Below are 8,167 nucleotides of genomic sequence, written 5' to 3'. Positions count from 1 at the left end.
TAATTATAATTGTAATTATAACAACTGAACTAGAAGAGTCGAAAAACATTAGGTAAAATCTGACAAACTAGAAACTGCTTTTCTGCCTTCCCAAAACAATGTTACTTTGGATATTGCTTTCTACTTCCCTTGGTCTTTTATCATATTCCAATGTTTTAATACTTTTTGCATATTTATACATGTTTGATTTGCCTTAACCTTCCAGGTTGTGATCTCCTTAAAGACAGCAAGGACTAGATCTTAATTATCTCTGGTTCCTTCCCTCTTTTTAATATTTTATTATTTTTTTATTTAGAATATTTTTCCATGGTTATGTGATTCATGATCCCCCCACCCCCCTTCCTGGAGCTGACAAGCATTTCGATTGGGTTATATATGTATCATTGTTCGAAACCTATTTCCATGTTATTTATATTTGCAATTGAGTGATCTTTTAACATCAAAACCTCAATCATATCCCCATCAAACCATGAGATCAATCATGTTTTTCTTCTGCATTTCTGTTCCCACAGTTCTTTCTCTGGATGTGGATTGTGTTCTTTCTCCTAAATTCCTCTGGATTGTCCTGAGTGGTTCCTTCCCTCTAATGCAGCATTCTGTAGGTGCTATGTATTTAATATAATAGTTGTTTCCTGAATACAATGTGCTATAGTGTAATATTCTGGAATCCATAATACAGTCAAAACTGCTAGATTGGGAATTAGAGGACATGGGCTTAAATTAAACCCTTGCCCTGATTCTTACTACCTTTGTGACTCCAGTGAATCAGTGCCACTCATTACAGCAATTGGAATTAGGGTTTTCTGACTTCAAAACATTTAAAAATGAGAAGGAGATTTGATTGATTTTTTCCTACCCATTTCAGTTTTTTCATCTAGTAGTAAATGCTTCTCTAAAAGTAGGCACCTCCCCCACCCTTCACTAGAGAAATGTAAAGGGAGACCAAACTTTTTTTTTTGCATCATTTTAATTTCATACACTCCCCTCACCAATAGAACATTTACCTAACAAATATAATCAAACCGAACAAATCCAGATTTTAGTTATGTTTGAAAACACTTGTCTACTTCTACATCTCTGACCAGGGAAAAGGTGCATTCTTCATGATCAATCTTTCAGTGTTATTTTTCTTCATGCCATTGTGGTCCCATGAAGTGTCCTGGTTTCTTCACACTGTATTTTATGTCTTCTGGAGTTCCCCTAATCCTTCTGGTAGTGCAGAATGTGCACAGATATTATCTGCCTGCTTCCAAGTGCCTCTGTCAGCGCTTTGGAGCCCCTGCTTCAGGACAGGTGTACCCTAGGACTTTGCAGTGGGAGTTAAGAGCCGCCCCCCCCCCCCCCCCAACGGCTGCAACAGAAGAGCTGATGAGCCATTAATTACACAAAAACAAGATACCAGCCTCAATATTCCTTTCTTCCTTTCTGGTTTCTAGACTATTTCCAGCTGTCATCTTGAGAGTCAGGCAGGACAGTTGTCCCTGCTCCCACCTAGTCTATATGAGGGCATGCCTGTCAGGAACCTCGGACTGAAGGGTTCCTCCTTTGCCTTGAGTAGATGATCTTGTGAGTTTGGAAGGTCTGGGGTCTGCCAGTCCTGCTGTGTCCACCTGGGCTGGGGATAGCTCAGGGAGGAGGAAGCTTTTGCCTCAGGAAGCCTGCCATATCACCCACATTGTGTTTTGACAATGCAGTGCTCCTAATTAGCAGTCTTGAAAACCTGCTTTATGTTCTGATGAGGCTTAAATATTACCTTTCAGCTAATTGTAACTGTTGTTATAAGTTAATTCTTATTGTGATTCTTTGTTTAGCATTCCTTCTTCTGTGAAGGAATAAATTATATATCCTATCCCAATTCCTATTATGCAGGGGGTACTTCTTTGACTCTTAACATACCCCATCCGAGCCCTTGGTGTTAATAATGGAAGAGGGAATAGTATTAAAACTATAGGAGGGGGGCAGCTGGGTACCTCAGTGGATTGAGAGCCAGGCTTAGGCGGGAGGTCCTAGGTTCAAATTTAGCCTCAGACACTTCCTAGCTGTGTGACCCTGGGCAAGTCACTTGACCCCCATTGTCTAGCCCTTACTACTCTTCTGCCTTGGAACCAACACACAGTATTGATTCCTAGATGGAAGGTAAGGGTTTAAAAACAAACAAACAAAACTATGGGAGGCTGGGACTCCAGAAATGATTGAATAATATTCAACTATTTATTAATGAACAATAATTTTGTTGGTTTTCTAGATGTAATGCTATGCAAGGTGTTGGAAGAGATAAAAATAAATAAGAAATGGTTTCTTTTTTTAAATTTTAGTCAATTTAGAACATTATTCCTTGGTTACAAGAATCATATTCTATTCCTCCCTCCTCTCCCCTCCCCCTGCCCTTCCTGTAGCCGATGCGCAATTCCACTGGGTATTACTGTGTCCTTGATCAGAACCTATTTCCATGTTGTTGGTATTTGCACTAGGATGATCATGTAGAGTCTGCATCCCCAACGATATCCCCCCTACCCATGTGATCAGTTGTTTTTCTTCAATGTTTCTGCTCCCATAGTTCTTTCTCTGAATGTGGATAGTGTTCTTTCTCATAAATTCCTCCGGGTTGTTCAGGATCACTGCATTGCTGCTGGTAGAGAAGTCCATTACATTCGATTGTACCACAATGTATCAGTCTCTGTGTATAATGTTTTCCTGGTTCTGCTCCTCTCACTCTGCATCACTTCGTGGAGGTTGTTCCAGTCCCCATGGAATTCCTCCAGTTTATTATTCCTTTGAGCACAATAGTATTCCATCACCAACATATACCACAATTTGTTCAGCCATTCCCCAATTGAAGGGCATCCCCTCATTTTCCAATTTTTTGCCATCACAAAGAGCACAGCTATGAATATTCTTGTGCAAATCTTTTTCCTTATTATTTCTTTGGGGTACAAACCCAGCAGTGCTATGGCTGGATCAAAGGACAATCTTTTATTGCCCTTTGGGCATAGTTCCAAATTGCCCTCCAGAATGGTTGGATCAATTCATAAGTCTACCAACAATGCATTAATGTTCCAACTTTGCCACACCCCCTCCAGCATTCATTACTTTCCATAGCTGTCATGTTAGCCAATCTGCTAGGTGTGAGGTGATACCTCAGAATTGTTGTGATTTGCATTTCTCTGATTATAAGAGATTTAGAACACTTTTTCATGTGATTATTAATGGTTTTGATTTCTTTGACTGAAAATTGCCTATTCATGTCCCTTGCCTATTTATCAATTGAAGAATGGCTTGATTTTTTTGTACAATTGATTTAGTTCTTTATAAATTTGAGTAGACTTTGTCAGAGGTTTTTGTTATGAGGATTGTTTCCCAATTTGTTGCTTCCCTTCTAATTTTGGTTGCATTGGTTTTATTTGTACAAAAACTTTATAATTTGATGTAATCAAATTTATTTATTTTACATTTATAAGAAATGGTTTCTGCCCTTCAGAGACAGTTTAATATCTATAGCCCTTTATAATACAAGCAGTATTTTTTAATTTGGATCTCTTGTTTTAATATCACCTTTATTTCTCATCGTATACCCTTCCCTCTGCCTCCCTCAAAGAACTCTCCCTCAGAACAAGGAATTTTTTTTTTTTTTAAGAGTAAAAATTTTTCAGCAAAACCAATCAACATGCCTAAAAACATGACACAGAAAACATTTCACACTGGGAGACAAGCCTCAGCTTTGCATAAAGAGAAGCTGCTTCTCATCACTTTGTGGCCAAGCTTGATCATTATAATTTTGTAGTTCTTTTGATTGTTTTAATGTTATTATTCTTTCCATTTACATTATTGTAGTCATGTGTATTGTTTCTTGGCTCCAATGACTTCGTTTTATGTCAGTTTTATCATATGAGCCTTTCTATGCTAGTCTACGTTCATGTTCACTACTTACATCCTAGTAATATAAATTCCATTACTTTTATGTATGATACTTTGTTTATTCCCCAGTCAGTGGGCATCTCTTTTATTTCTAGTTTCTTGCTATTACAAACTGTGCTGCTATAAATACTTTGGTCTCTACGGAGCATTTCTTTTTGTCATTGATCTAGGGGTATTTGTCTAGCCAGGAAAGCTCTGGTATTGGTCATTTTAGTCAGTTTATTTACATAATTCCACATTGTTTTCTGAAAGGAATGTTTTTCCTAAAATTGCCCAAGAATGTGATGTGATATATTATCTTTAATTTTTATCTCACAAGATAAACCTGTGAAGGATCCCTGCAATGAATAAACCTGGTTTTAGAGTCTGCCCTAATTTTTCCAATTAAGAAACTTGAAACTGTGGTCATGGAAAAGATCTCCTTTTCTTCTAGCTGTTCTACTTTATTTTGTAATCTGATTTGTTTGATCTTACAAAACAAGTGAAAGGAAGTATTGCAGGTAAAGCTTTCAGAGCAGTCGGTTAGTCTGTGAAGATAGAATTTACCCATGGCCACCATCGAGAAAAAAATGAGTAGGAGATCATCAGCAAGAGATTTAATGTATGTCATGTTCCCAGAGGAACCCAAGATAAAGAACACAAGAAGGTATTTTTCTTCACTTTCTGCACAAGTGTGCTAAACATGAACAGGTCAATGAACCTTGTGCTTCTTTCCCCAACTATAGAACTGGAGGATATGGGGTCCAGGCCACTATACTGTCCCCAGTCATATGGTCTGTCGGTTCAGAAGCAGGCCTCCAACCAGTACACTGAGGGGGCACAGTGGACAGAGAGCCAGGCTTAGAGATCAGAGGTCCTGGGTTCAAATCTAGCCTCAGACACATCTTAGCAATGTGACCCTGGGCAAGTCATTTAACCCCCATGGCCTATACCTTACTGCTCTTCTGCCGTAGAGTTGTTAGTAAGACCGAAATCGGTTTGTTTGTTTTTTTAAATCACAAAAAAACCTCCTGTAGTATGCTAAAAGCATCTCATCCATTTTAGGAATTCACTTATGGTTTCTATGAAAGAAATAGACTTGAGCTGTTTTTAGGTCACAGAGCAAATAGACAAAGAAATGTATTTACTTGCCCAAAGCTACAAGTCATTAAATAAATAAGAAAGACTGGTTACTCTACTAAATAACCCTACAGAATCTTTTATTCAAACAGTATTAAAATATATATGTTCTTTATTTTAAAATGTTCTTTAAAAGCAATACAAACCAACTCAACAATTTTTACACAAATTGTTTTTCAGTTGATGAAAATCTAGACAAGGTTGTATGGCATTGTGGCTAGGGACCAGGGTTCAACTGCTGCCGCCTCTGATTACTGACCTGGCTGGGCCTATCATCTCAGACCATGAACTGCAGAGAAGGTGGTAAGAGTCTTGGGTTTGGACTTAGATGGTCTCGGTTCAGATTCCAGGTCTGCTCCTTGTTACTCAGATGCCTTATAAAGTGTAAAGAGTGAACAGGATAACTTCTAAATCCACAATCCTGGATATTCCATATATTTTGTATAATCTAAAGTTTTATATTTTGCTTGTAAGAATAGAAATTATGGTAATATAACATTCCAACATTCTTCCCCTTTTATTTATAAAAGGAAGATAACCTACTGTGAATTCCATAGCAAGAACATATCAAGAGAGTTTTAGAAGTGTGAACAGATTACTGTGATATCAGAGAATCTTTGTTTTTCACTATTATTTTTCTTTAAAAGTAATTAAATATTATTTTACAATATAGAAATATAAACTTTAATGTCTTTCTTCCTTTTGTCATGATGCTGGAACAACATTTTTATAAATTGTTAAGCATAATTGACAATATCCTTAGAATGCCAACTCACAGTCCAAGAAGGGCATGATGCAGCAAATACTCTAAATTATGTATGATGCAAACCAGTGGTAATATATTAACTTAATGTATTGATTTTACACATTAATTAGAATACAACATTTTAAATAATTCAAAGAACTTTCCAAAACATTGCTAAAGTTTAATGGTAACAAATGTTAAATAAACTTTTCTCCATATAAAAATGTAGATAGAAGAAATAGAAGGCAAGTTTTATTCTCATATGTCTTTTAAAAAAATCCCAGGGAACATGAAGTTTTATATATATATATGTATATATATATATACATACACACACACACACATAGATATAGATATAGATATGCACATTTCCCCTTTTGATTTCTAGACTATCCAGTGACCAGGAGTCCCTGAACCAACAAAATCAATTTTCAACTTTAAATCTTAGAAAGCTTTTCTGAATTACACTAAAAAATGGAATACAGTTTCTTTGCTTACTAAACCAATTTGGGAAACTGGGAATGATTGTTAATGTTACAATGCAAAAAGAGAAGGCATCAAATTCCATATACTTGGTTAAGGAAGGCAGTGGAAAAAATTGGTGTCAAGTAATCCCTCACCAAGAGAAAATGAGACTCATTAAGCCAAAGGAAAGACTTGGGATCATACATTTCAACTTGGAAGGGATTTCAAAAAAACTAGACCAAATATTTTATTTTATAAAGTTTTATTAATAACTAAAGCAAAAGAACTGCCTGAATTCAGCCCAGTCACAGGTCAAAAAAACCAAACAAACATGGAACAAACATCCACTTAAATAATGTGATAATAACGTAATCTCGCCGACATGGAGACGCAGGAGGGATAATAAGGAATTTTGGGAAATACTAAGGACTTCTGGGGAGTGAAGTCAAAGATTCAAAATCTCCATTTATACAGATATAAGAACATAACCTCCTTTCTTTGTAAGAGGCCAGGACCACAGCATCATGTAGGATATCAGATTCAGTTGGTGAGTTAATTTGTTTTGCTAAATTATTTTCTTTGTTATAAAGGATGGCCATTTTGGATGGGGAAGAAGTTGAATATAATTGGAAGTGAGAAGGATGTAAAAAATTAATATATTTTTTAAAACACTAAAACTTGTGTTTGCAACTGCTCTTTTTACTATTTTAATAGCCAAAGAGTAGTCACTGAAATCCTTTGAGTGTGGGAGGGGCATGATGGACTTTGACATTAGGAGGAATACTTTGCAAACATACCTGCCTTTGTATGGGCAGCTGGTTGGTACACTGGAGAGAGTATCTGGCCTGAAATCAGACTTATTTCCCTGAGTTCAAATCTGGCCTCAGATATTAGCCTTGTGACCCTGAGCAAGTCACTCTTTACCCAAGTTTCCTCATCTGTAAAAATGAACTGGAGAAGGAAATAGCAAGCCACCATTGCATCTTTGCCAAGAAAACCCTGAATGGGGTTGAGAAGAAGTCAGAAGCAGAAAAAATAGGAGGCTATTAAATTAGCCTCAGCGGCTGAGGAGGGGACAAAGGGCTAAATAAACACTTGTTTCCCCTATCAACAACTTTAAAATAGTGCCTCAAAACCAATTCTGGAGCAGCAGAACCAACTAAAGGTTGGGAGTGAGACAGAGCCAGGAGGAAAGGTCTGGCTCCCTGGGGTAAGAAGAGTGTGCATCATCCATGAGTTATCCACCTCCCGAGGAAAAACTGATGAGAGTCAGAATGCAAATGGAGGAGTGCTAATCTTCACTTTATTTTAGTTTCTTTTTTTTTAAACCTTAATCTTCTTCCACCAATGTTTTGCATGATCTCACAAATCTAACTTAGATTAAATTGCTAACTGCCTTACGAAGTGTGAGGATTAAATTTAACTCTCCCCTGATTGTGAAAATGAAAATAATTAATATTTTAATAATAATAAATTATTTTTATATATATTATATTTACTTATATATTTATATATATACAAAAATAAAAATAAAAAAAAATCTCCCCATTGTGAAGATTAAATTGTAATCCCTGCCTATTTTTAGATTTAATCACCAAAGTGTAAACACCCTACTTAAAGCTGATGGGGAGATCTGCCCATTTTTAGATTTAATCACCAAAGGTGTGAACACCCCATTCACACTTGAGTGAGGGAGGTCTTTGGTAGTGGGTGACAAGTCAGAATCAACTGACTGCCTCCTGGGCAGTCCTAAAGTCCTTTGGGGGGGGGGGGGAGGGTGGCACAGGAAGTGATGCAAGAGACAGTGTCTTTAAAAGGGAGTGACAACTTAATGAGTGCAGTTTTACTAATAGTTCTTGATGCTTTGGAGTTGAGGCTGGTGGAGAATCTGCTGACTGGACCTGAGACATGGTGAGTGAAAGG

Source organism: Monodelphis domestica, chromosome 8 (assembly GCF_027887165.1).
Source record: "Monodelphis domestica isolate mMonDom1 chromosome 8, mMonDom1.pri, whole genome shotgun sequence".
Taxonomy (NCBI): Eukaryota; Metazoa; Chordata; class Mammalia; order Didelphimorphia; family Didelphidae; genus Monodelphis; species Monodelphis domestica.
Note: the sequence above shows the minus strand (reverse complement) of the source record.